Source organism: Lycium barbarum, chromosome 4, assembly GCF_019175385.1.
Source record: "Lycium barbarum isolate Lr01 chromosome 4, ASM1917538v2, whole genome shotgun sequence".
Classification (NCBI taxonomy): Eukaryota; Viridiplantae; Streptophyta; class Magnoliopsida; order Solanales; family Solanaceae; genus Lycium; species Lycium barbarum.
Window position 1 is genome coordinate 60,894,600 of NC_083340.1, and position 9,189 is coordinate 60,903,788.

Below are 9,189 nucleotides of genomic sequence, written 5' to 3' on the forward strand. Positions count from 1 at the left end.
TATTATATATGTTTGGGAGTTGATATATGATATGAAGGAAGTCGTATAAATAAAGGAGATGCTATCCAATTTTCTCTAGCTTTAGTCAAGTATGCTAAGCTATCGATTTTCTAATGTTAGTGTTGACACCCAATTTTGGCCCTCCTTTTTTGTTTAATTAATTTTACTATGCTTCTCAGTCGTGAAAATTCCCCAAAAATGAGTTTGGAATATTTTCACTAATTATTACGCTATTTTCTGAGATATATTTCTCTAAAGTTAAGGGCATTTTTTATCGTTTCTTAGAAATTACAAAAAAAAAAATTTATAATTATAAATGACTAAACATCTTTTTTCTTTTAATTAAAATAACTCGGAAAAATAATGTTGATATTCGTATATCAATATGCATTGACATTTTTCCTTTAATCCCACTTATTACCGTATTAGTCATCTTTTGTTCTATTTTTTTTAAACTAAATACATATATTAAATTACTTGTATTGTAATTTATATAGGTGTATATATTTGGGAATTAATTAGGACAAAGAAGCATATTTTAATTAATTAATTGAAGTAAAAAGGGATTAAGAAATCAAATCATCTACTAACAATTTGGGCCAATTCTTATTATACCTAAACCAAAATCAGTAGTCCAAAACATTCCTAGCCCAATTCCCCACCAACCCGACCCGAGCCCAACACCTCCAACCAAACCTAACAGACCCCAACAAAATCAGCAGCCCCAACGTTCACCTCCACCCCCCGTCACGTCACTTACATCGCTTCACCGCCACCGCACCCGTCGGACCACCGGACAAACTCCTGCGCCGACATCACCCATCTCCTATCGCCTATCACCTATCGCCTTTTCCCTTTTCGAAGACGTTTCCAAAAGCTGTAAAGGGAGAGATTCTTAAATCCTTCGGTCTGGGAGATAATCGTCCTTCAATTCGATGAACAATGGCAAGAACCACCATACTCTACACCCCAACGACTCTTTCCCTTCCTAATCAGTCTGAAAAGGTGAGATTTTTCACCCCTTTCACCATCTCATCTGTTGAAGACGTCAATTTCCCCCCCTCTTTAATTCGAAATTCCAAGGCAAAAAGCTTCTTGAAGAAGCTGTTGAAACGCCCCAATCTTCAGCTATAAATACCAGCCTTTGAGGGCTATTTAAGAACAAGTCGAACAATTGAAAAAATCCATTTATTTCATAAATTTTCTTGACGACATTTTAATCCCCTTAAGTTCAGAATTGAAAAAAAAAATCTCTTTATTTTCACAAAGTTCAACAACTGGAAAATTCCCTACTGTTTTTTTAGGTTCCTACTCTCAGAAAATCCTGTTTTAACTCTAAGTTCTTTTGGCTATATAATTGCGGCTGTTCTCAGCTAAGCAAGGGTTGCTTGAAGCGGATTCGGAGACTCGACGACGACATTAGCCTCAGTTCGCTGTCCCGGAGAAGGTAATCACACTCGTCCTCTCTTCGTCTTTCATTTTATAAGAAGTAGAAATGTAGTCGTTCAAGTATTTCTCGTCGTTTACTTGGTTTGGTTGGCTGGAATGTGTTCTCTCCTCGTTTTGTTGTAAATTAGTGTAAAGCGACTAATTTCGTCGAATATGTGTTTAACCTCGTCGTTTGGCTAACTCCATGTTTCAATCATTTTTTTTAGTCTGTGACGTTCCTATTTCTAACATAAATCAGTGAAAAAATGACCTATAGAAACCATGAATTTAACAAGGGAAACTACTGATTTGTGAGAGTGTAATATGAGCTTCTATGCAGATTTGGTATTCCCTTGTTGTTATCTTCTCGTATGATCAAGTAAATATTTTAAAAAAAAAAACAGTTGTACTTCTTTTCCCACAGAGATTTGCAATGTTATCATGGTTAAGGTGATGGGATAATTCGTGTTAAGTATATTTTGAGTTGGAATCTAGACATATATGAAAACTTCTCCTCGTTTCATTCTCGGTTTACAGAATTAACATGTAGACGTTTGATTATCTGGGCTGGTTCCTTTTTTGAGTTCTGTACATTTTTTGGGTCTGTTTTTGTTTTAAAAAAAAAATAGTAGATGAGCCATTCTGAACGTCAGCATGTAAAAGGCTAATACAAACTAAGGGCGTTTAGGAAGGAAACCACTGACTTATATAAATTTGTATTAGTTGAAACTTCTAGTTGTTGAAGTAACTTTATCGCTTTTGTATATCTTATTTCTTCAAACACTCTTAAGGACTGTTATGCCGTGACTCTGTGTAGAAGCCAATATGTGAATATATTGTGATATCATATAATTGAAAAGAGAGGTTATCACTTGATTAAAGGAAAAAGTTACTATTTTGATTAGAGAAAAAGTTACTATTTAAAAAGCTACTATTCTGATCATGTTACTGGTTTTGACATAAAAAAGAAAAAAGAAAAACAGTTACTGTTTAAAAGAGAGGCAGAAGAAGGGGGTAAACGAAGCTAACAACACCTATGAGAGTATTGTTTCCACATATCGAATGAGAAATAATTTTGTCGTTAAGGGACTGTTCTGTTTTTCGCTAAAGGGTGTTTTGATAATTACCATAACCTTTACATTAGTATGGACTCCTTTATTGTAGAACTTGTATGCTGATTCGTGGAAGTCCAACGATGCTAAATTATGGTTCTTTGTATTTTCCACCGTTTATTGAGTTCATACCCAGGCTCCATCATTTTTTAGAGCATAGAGTATTAGGAGTCATGTCGATAGGACTCCGGGAACCTTTGTCAGAGCATAAGTTTGCTGTGGTTCGGAAGTGAAAATGTCTCTCTTAACTTGTTTGTAGAGGTTCACTCCTAATCTATTTTGGGCTGAAATATGAGTTTACATAAGGCTTCTCTTCTTAAATTAAGAACTAATTCATTACTAACCTGGTTAGTCATAAAACACCATAGGAGTTCCTTTCTTAAGTTTGTTGTAAGCATGACATTTAGTTAACTAATTAAGTAGCAAAAAAGGGTATGCCACTGGTCAATTTCTTAAATTTGAGAGGTTTAAGAGTTAAATAGGCATGACACTAAGGTCAAGAGATCCAACTGGAAACATGAAAAATTCACAGCTTTATTTCATTTGCCAAAGGACTTAAATCAGTTAAAATTGTTAAGTTCATCTGATGTTCTTAAGTTTCTTTCCTTAACGCTCGAGAGATTCATACGAGAGATATCCCGTACCATAGTTTGTTTGTATTTTATTATCTCGACTCATAAAGTTTGAGGCTTCATAACACCAGGAAGCCGAGCAGCCATGGCTGCTGTACTAGTTTCATAGGTATGATGTACATGATATAAGGTTTCTTGTCTTGTCAAAAAGTTGCAAAGATTTTCTTAAGTGTGGTTTGAAGTTTGTTGGAAGTTTTGAATACTCTTTGCCGGCTAGAGATTGAACTATTGATCTGAAATAAATTTGAGTGAAAAGTGACCTGTTTTGCTTACTTGAATATTTGTCTGGTAGTGACCTTCTCTTTCTCCTACGATTACTACCATGGTTAAAGTCTCTATGTAAATGATGGCTTCTTCCTAAACCTGAATTATGCTTGTTTAATACATATGTATGAAACCCCTGGGTAGATGTTTAAAACCATTTAAGTTACGTTAAGAATTGATTAGTCATGCTAGATTATTGGCACTAGTTTGTTGTATGCTTTTCTTTACTAAAAATCTTGAAAATAGGTGATTTGGGATTGACTGTTGTATGAATAGCAGACATCCTCTTGAAGAGGCTCGATGGACCCTTAAAATGTTTGAAAGTCTGTCTGATAACTCAGTTGTAGGAATTAGTTAAACCGGTCTATCTCATTGAAAGTTCCCTACGCCCAGATTATTATTTGGTCTTGTTTGTTTTACTCCATTTTTTGGGATAAAAACTGCTCTAATCCTTTTCTTTCTCTCCTTCTTTTTCTGCATGAAACACTTGGGAGCATTTGGAGTTATGGCAACTCTGGATTTTGCCCAGAATTAGAAGAAATCAGTAGCAGCTGCGCTTATGCTCATGTCCCGCAGTCCTATCTCCTTCTGTCTCGAGTCTATGTCCTTCCTCCTCTCTTCACACATTTGTATCTTATATATTTATTTACGTTACATGTTATTTACACCCTCCGACTAACGTTCTTTTATGGATTTGTGTTTTGTAGTGTACTTGTTCCGGGTATGAACTCGTTAAAGTAATTAAGTAGAATACTATGTTCAATTGTTTGTCTCCCCTCACCTTTTAGGTATCAAATTCGGTATAATTACTTGACATAGGAGCAGTGGGAATAACGACATTCTTTTTTTTTCTTCTTAAAAAGGGGCTTTTTGTAAGCTACTGCTAACAATGTTTTCCAGGTGCTTGAAGTTCAAAATACAGATTTTGCAAAGCTAAGATGTTGGTTTTTGAACTGAAAACGCAAGGCTTAAACGAAAAAAAAAAAAGCGGATTCTAATAGCTAGATATTGGATAAAACAGCGTCTAAAAAGTGGACTGGGGCCTCTGGACCGCGGCACATTTCGCGTTTTTGGGTCTCAACAGATCAGGCCCCAAAAGATTTCAAAAAGGGTATCTGTCCAATTGATTTTTCAGAAATACAAACAAATCCTTCTTTTAAACAATTAATTTTCATAAGCTCAAACATTTTCAGAATTTATTTCTTCTACTACTAACATGAGCAGGCCTTATTACTAAAGTTGGACACAAGAACTCCATATTATGGTCCAAGTATAGTAACTCAATCTATTTTACGAGAGCTATAAGGTAAATATTCCATTTTTATATACACGCATACATACGTATATACTATCTTATTTTCAGTAATTCATTTAATCACCTTTTCATCATATGTATACATATATATTATTTCCATATCGCAAAATAGCTATATTTGAACCATTATATACCATTTTTCATAGGATATAAATATCATACATATACGTTATTTTACTAAAAAATATGCATTCCTAATCTTCTCATTTTATACTATTGTATACAAAATATATCATGAATATATACGTATATGTTTACATCTCATATATACTAACTACTGCCTCTACGATAAACATACACATGTACCATTTTCATATACATATATATCACATATACTACCTAATTCTTTTACATATCACATATATACATTATTTTCTTATAAAAAAATATAACCCTTACTATTCTATATTATACATACTATTCTTATATAAAATAAATGTCGTACATATTTTCCTCATGCATACATTAGTGTTAACTACTTCCTTTATAAATATACATTTACTCACATAGTTATAATTACTTTTAAAACCTCTCTTCTTTTTTAGACAATTCATTTTTTAGAGAGTAGTTTCTTTTCCGCACTATTTAATTTAAAAATAGGTAATAGTAAAGAATAAGAAGTAGATAAATAATTCCCCTCTAGTGTTAATTAAGCTAAATTTAAAGAATGTCTTCGGATAGGCTCTGAGGATGCTTAACACCTTCCCCTCGGGGTAAATAAAACCCTTACCTAGAATTCCACAGGTTTCAAAGACTAAAAAATGGAGTTTACTTTTTTACAAATGGTTTCCTAATATTTCCTAAAATTAGGCGGCGACTCTGAAAATTTGCAAAACCAGAGGAAATATAGTCATAAGTTGTGAACTAGTTTTAATCCGTTAAAAATAGGGCATAACAGTTAGTATAACTCTAATGAAGGTAGAAACGTGAGCATTGAAGGAGAACATTCAAGCGATAGAATAGTTGAACGGAAAGGTATGTAAGGCTAACCCTTCTTTCGATAAGGCATGGTTCTTTGGCCAATCTATTCTTTCATGAGCCTACGATGTCCTCAAAATGATTCTATCTTTAAAGCTACTAAAGCTCATGATTCTCGATATGTTACGATTGTACTAAATTCCTTATATGATGAGTAATCCTCTAGGGATAGATGTAATGAACGACGATAGTAATGATGCTAAAGATGCTTATGAGTTTTTATGTATATGTGCCTATGTAACTATTATGAAATCCCGAGCTTATATGGCCGGGTAATATATATATATATATATATATATATATATATATATATATATATATATATATATATATATATATATATATATATATATATATATATATATATATATATATATATATATTGCGCGCGCACCACTGTAGTTGGGTATGGATAACCCTGAGCCTTGGTAGGGCCAGGTATGCATAATCACCGAGCCTTGTCATGGCCGGGTATGTGAAACACCGATCCTTCATGGTCGGGTATGTTATGAATATGAATATGTACAAATACGGATACATGTATGGATGTATGTACACAATCACGCATTAGAAATGGAATATCCCTATGAAAAGCAAGTAAGTGTTTATGACGATGGCTCTACTACCTCCCATCTTATGCTATTTCTTATGTTGCTTATTGTGCTTCTATAATGATGTTGATCATGCTTTACATACTCAGTACATTCTTCGTACTGACGTCCTTTTGTTTGTGGACGATGCGTCATGCCCGCTGGTGGCCAGGGAGACAGGCTTGATCCATAGCTTTATTACTCAAGGACTACATAGCGGAGCTCCATTTCATTCGGAGCTATAGCTTTTGGTATTTCTTCTTTGTGTACATACTTCTGGGCATGGCGGGGTCCTGTCCCGCCTATATGATGTGACATACTCTCCTTAGAGGCTCGTAGACATGTATATATAGTTAGATGTATTTGGCCTTGTCGGCCTATATTTTGGATATCATTTTGTTAGCCTCGTCGGCTTATGTACATTGTTGTGGGCTTAGTTGTTGATGATGATATAAATATATTGTTGCCCAATGGAAATAGCATGAATGATGGATAGAAAGTATGATTTAGCTATGTGGCTCACCTAGATGTAAATGTAAATATACGATAACAGGTGCCCGGGTGGGTTAGCACCGGGTACCCGTCGTGGCCCTCCGATTAGGTCGTGACAATTATACTGACCGTATGTCTGGCCGTAGATTTGGTCCAGTGAGGCTGGCCATCTGGGCTGATTATAAGGCCAAACATACGGCTAGTATGTTGGGCCGTATAATGCCCAGTTCTTCCGAACTCATTCTCGTCGACTCATTTGATCTCCAATCCTTATGGAACCTTCTTAACACTTGTTTATCACCTCATTAACAATCTAAGGGATGTTATAACTCTTCTCCAAACATCATTAAGTCATCATTAACTTGTTACTCGTAAATCCTTCCCGATACATTAGTATGCCTTGCCTTCTCTTAGCAAACTTTCTTCTCTTACCTCGAATGTCTTTGAAATCTCAATTAGGGTCATCAAATGTCATTCCTTACTTTTTGAAATACTGTATACTTCGTGCTATTCGTTAGTCTATTCACTGTGCATCAACGAAATTTTTTCCGAGGTGTAACATTCTTCCCCCCTTAAGAACATTCGTCCTCGAATGTTAAGTCCTCGGGGATTCTATAAAAGTTTTGCCAGAGTTTCCCCTGTAATATGGAACTACCATCCTGTCACAACGACCCATAATAACAATGCCTCACAGGGCCACAACATAATAGCAATAGAGTTTGGCCACACACGACCCAAATGCATAAAAAGGAAACATACATACCTCATGATCTTGATGTCTTATCCTGGATCTTTTCCGGGGGATGAAATAAGTGCGGGTACTTGGAATTCATAATTTCTTCTGCTTCCCATGTCATCTCTTCTCGGTTATTGTTTCTCCATAAAACCTTAACTGAGGCCACTTCTTTGTTTCTAAGCCTCCGTACTTGCCTATCTAATATGGCAATGGGTACCTCTTCATAAGTCAACTGTTCTGTCACTTGAATATCATTTACTGGCACAATCCTAGTAGGATCTCTAACACATTTACGAAGCATCGAGACATGAAAAACTAGGTGAACTGACTCCAGATCAGGAGGTAGATCTAATTCGTAAGCCACTTTGCCTACCTTGCGCACAATCTCATAAGGCCCAATGTACCGGGGACTAAGCTTCCCCTTCTTGCCAAATCTCATAACGCCTTCATTGGCGACACCTTTTACGAATACCCAATCTTTAACTTGGAACTCTAAGTCCCTTCGACAATTATCCGTATAGGACTTTTGACGACTTTGGGCTGCTAATAGTCGACCTTGTATGCGCTTAACTTTTTCTATGGCCTACTGGACCAAGTCTGGCCCTATCAATTTAGTCTCTCCTGCTTCAAACCACCTGTCACACCCTAATCTCCCTAGGGTGTGATGGGCACCCGACCCTTACTTAGGGCCGAGCGAACCCTCTGACCCTTAGCACACACTCCAGGAGCAAATAGAGCTTGCCAACTCCGCTGGAACATCTTCTATAGTGACTTCTACTCATCTGGGTGTACCTGCGTGGCATGAAACGCAGCCCCCGAAGAAAGGGGGTCAGTACGGAATATGTACTGAGCATGTAAGTGTTATATCCCGTGTTTTCACACGTTTGGAAAAAACTTGAATTATATTGGATTCTTGAGATATAAGGTCAAATTTGATATTTTGTTGGACGTAGGAGTTATGCATGAAAGAATAGAGTCATGAAAGTGTGGGACAAGGTTAAGGGTAATTTTGGAATTTTGGAAATTAGTTTCGGGAGTTATAAAATACGATCCATAAGTTATTGGGCTCAAAAATTGAATTGTAAGTGAGGCCCAAAAAGGGGTGTATGGCCGGCCACATTAGGCCATGATCCAAGCCCAATTTTAGTTGGTCATGTGCTTGGTCATGTGACCAAGCACTTCAACTACATATAACATAGAAGACTTAAGAAATTAGAGATAAGAACAACAAAGAAAATAGAAGGAGAGAAAGAAGACCATTTCGGGTTTGAGGTGCAAAAATAGCCACCATAAATATTGTTCTAAAAATTCAATTCTTGTTGTTTTCCTACTAAGTCAAGGTTCCTTTGCATCTTGGTATAGTTGGTTTGGAGTGGGAAGCATTAGATTCCTCAAAGTGAACACAAGTTCAAGTGAAGAAGACTTGAAGAAAAGGTAAGAATTTCTACCTTTTTATTGTGTTATGAAGTTTTGATTGTGTTGTAGTATATAGAAATGTGTTGATTGTATGGAAAAATGGAAGTTTGCAATGTGGGTTTGGTATATGGCTTGTAGCCGTGTGTATATATATGTTGTATAGCCAAGTTGTGTTGAATTTATGTTATATTCTAGTTGTAATTGTGATGAAATGCATATGGGAATT

General features: G+C 35.9%; 1 long non-coding RNA gene across 1 annotated transcript; it reads left to right on the forward strand.

Moving 5' to 3' along the window:
- Window positions 1-713: 713 nt before the first annotated feature.
- On the forward strand, window positions 714-4,208 carry LOC132636052 (uncharacterized). The gene is made up of 2 exons (XR_009580931.1): window positions 714-1,005; window positions 1,374-4,208. It is a non-coding gene; the product is annotated as an uncharacterized LOC132636052 (long non-coding RNA).
- Window positions 4,209-9,189: the final 4,981 nt, after the last annotated feature.